We start from the raw sequence: 3294 nt of genomic DNA on the forward strand, positions 1-3294 counted from the left end.
GGGAAGGTCAATCACCAATATATGTATGTATCTCGTGAGTCCAACATAAAAGATTTTTTTAATACAATTTTAACACATTTTTTAACATAGAAAAGAGTTTCATGAAAAGGGTTTACTTACAGATTGAATAGAAAAGGCTATGTAATATTAAGGAAAATTTTACATATAAGGATATTTACAAATAGGCCTTGAATGTACGCAATATAGAGGCTATACATATAGTGAATTTTTTTGGGGATGGGTGTGGCATTGTTATCAAGTAACTCAACACAAAAGAGTATGAGTGGCACAGATGATATGATTGTTGAACTAGTGCAGGGTTTTCTTTAGCACAATCGTCAAGTAGGTGTGTGACTTTGCAACAAACAAGGACACCTCAAGATAGCCTTCTCTCTATTTGTTTACTCTTTTTTAGGGCAATGGGATGAGATATATCCTAAATGGCCACATGTCCAACATGCTATGAGCTAATAGCTTTGACGTCCTTCTAAGCCTCTGCCTTGTCCTTTGCCTAAAGCCATGACTCAAACAAGCCTAAAGTCCATTGGCATGGGATAACCCTCCTTATCAGAAGGGACATAAGGGTTCACATATGAGTCTTTCTTCAGTGGTTCCTCTACAAAGTGCAATGGAGCATTACTTTGGTGGATGGGTTACTATATGTCTTCGTGGTCTAGGGATTCCTTTAGGATTGATGTTAATCCTTGAAGCAACTAGCTTAGAATCATTAGGTGTGGGTAGAGCCGAATAGGCTTCTCTTCCAAAGTTAGGCTATCTAACTCTTAGATAATATGGCTAAGTTTAGGATTGTTGGTATGGCCATTATATTGATAATTGGTACTGCATAATGTCATGTCTAAATCTTTTGCAGTTGGGACAAAGCTAGGACATAGAATCGAGACACTTGGATGGTAGGTGGTTTCCTCGACAATGCATACACTACTCATGAGGTTGCACTGGCCTTTGCGATGACTCTTGTAGTTTGGTTAGCTTTCAACTATTGCTTGGATTTGCAAAGTTGACGTTTTTCCTTTATCTTGCTCGCTAGGTGTTGATCATTTGCTAAGTGTTGTGGTGTTTTTGAATTTTTCATGTGTTACTCTCTTGTTGTGTAGTCGTAGGGCTTCTTTTTTTGAGTAAGTCATCCACTCATGTAGTTTCCTCAAAATCTCATGCCAGCATATTCCTTTGTAGGGTTGAGTTACTCACTAAGGCCTTAAATAGTTCTATGTTCTAGATCTCGCTGATAAATATGAGAAAAACTCTTCTCTCATTGGGTCTCCTAGCTGCAAGTATTCTCTTATAGAGACTTCTCACGTGAGTGACATAGTCCTATTTATCCTCTTTGTCTTTTTGGCTAACATTCATTAGCTTAATGATGAGGTTATCTTACAATGATGCCTCTGAGAATCTCTTGATGAAGAGTTTCTTTATATCATTGAAATTATTGCATTTTGCATTATCTAGATTGATTAAACTACCACACTCCTTGTCTTTGAAGCAAAAACCGAATGCTTGTGCATATTGAATAGGGTCCATGAGGTTATTATCCTTGCACACCTCATATTGCGTGACAAAGCTTTAGGGTTCATTGCATGTTTGATATTTGTCAAGTTGCTAAGCAATTGTGAGTATCTTTGTTTGATTCTTGATATTTGGGGTGACTTCGATCCTAGCTAAGAATGATGTTTCGAAGGCTATACCACTTTGCTCAAAGTTGTTATTTTCTTGCAATTTCTTTTTTAAGCAATGCTCATTGTAAGATCCGCTTCTAAGATTCTCTCCATATTGGCATTTCCTTCCGCTCAATTTATATCATCTTAGATTGCTAAGTTTCTATGAACCTCATTGAGCTCTCTCTCCTAGCATGATGCTTAAGCCTGTTGCTCCTGGTTATAACTTGTTGTGCACTATAGTATGATCCTTCTTCACCTTCTCTCTTTCCAAGATTGGAAATGATATTGATTGTTTACCGATCTTCCATAAAGTGTTATCCTTGTCCTTTGATCATACTATGTGACAAGTCATCAGATGCCATAAGAGTATCTTGCTATGATACTCTTATGGTCAAGGTCATTCTCGTTTGAACTAATACTACCTGTTATGGTAGTTGTCTCTAGACCCACTAGTTTTTTTATAAGGCTAACTAGGGTGGCTAAAGATATGTCGTACCTTGGTTAGTCCTTCCTTTCCCCAACGGTTTGATGGTTTTGTCTTCTTAGACCTTTGTCTCTAGTGACTTGGGTCACTTGTTTGATTTTTAAGGTTGTTCTCCTACTAGTTCGTTTGTTTCTTAGCTTAATCCCCTGTAGTTTGTTCATTGTCAATCTTATCAAACTGCAAGTATATGCACATTCACATGCTCGGGTAGAGCGACCTAATGTGAGCAATGTGGAATCAGGCTTTCCAATTTTTACATGCATTGAAGATTTTATGATGCAAGGTGTAACCTCTGTTGAAATCAATCACATCTACACTTTTCTCAATCGATTTCATGCGGTTACAACTCTTTTGCATGAATCGTGAGTAGTCTTAAATGATTGATTTTAGGTCATTTATGGGTTTTAATAGTTGGTGTGCTGGTGGGTGATCGATCCAGGTAGTCAAATTGAGTCTTTACTACTAGGGATAAGTACTCGGTGATTCGTAATTTTAGTCACTCTTGGATTGTTCGATTAAAGTTCTAGTGACAATCAGCTCTATCGTCTCATTTGCAGGTCGAGGTTGTTGACCAAACCCCTACTTGGAATATAACTACATAGATCTTGATCGAAGAACAAGTCGTCGAAATCCCATTTGAAAACTTTGGACTTTTTATACTTAACAAAGCATCGTCATAACGAAGACCATTGAGATCAAGTATTACATATAATTTTGTTACATTTTTTTTTATCAAGGACACATCAATCACAACACCATGCTCCACTATTGCTAAATTTGTTAGATATCCAACCTTAGATTTCTTAGTTGACGTTAGAAAAAAGGAATAGAAGCATGTTAGATTCATTTACTTCCTCATCATTATACTTGATGTTTGAGCTATAAGTTTACATAGAACGCCAATGCAATTTAACTTCATATTGACATACATGCGTAGGTATTAGTTAATAAATAATATCTAAAGAAAAGAGACATTTTGACCATGTGGAAAAATCTAACCAACAGTAATATCATGAGGTGAAGAAAATATATATGATGATCTCTTTGAGGTAAAATCTATTTTGATAAAGTCATTTTTTCTTACCTACTTTTTATCACTCATTATAAATATACTTGGGCTCACAATAGAGTATT

The 3294-nt window shown here is 36.3% G+C and overlaps 1 long non-coding RNA gene across 1 annotated transcript in view; it reads left to right on the top strand.

Moving 5' to 3' along the window:
* LOC148013040 (uncharacterized) overlaps window positions 1-2841 on the top strand; it is a 4552-nt gene extending 1711 nt beyond the window's left edge. The window contains exon 3 of the long non-coding RNA XR_015688812.1: window positions 2718-2841. This is a non-coding gene — a long non-coding RNA (uncharacterized LOC148013040). The remainder of the gene's footprint in view (window positions 1-2717) is intronic.
* The last annotated feature ends 453 nt before the right edge of the window (window positions 2842-3294 follow it).

The sequence above is a fragment of the Lygodium microphyllum genome, chromosome 26 (assembly GCF_053477565.2).
Source record: "Lygodium microphyllum isolate KBCC chromosome 26, Lygodium_microphyllum_v1.1.10, whole genome shotgun sequence".
In the NCBI taxonomy this organism is placed as follows: domain Eukaryota; kingdom Viridiplantae; phylum Streptophyta; class Polypodiopsida; order Schizaeales; family Lygodiaceae; genus Lygodium; species Lygodium microphyllum.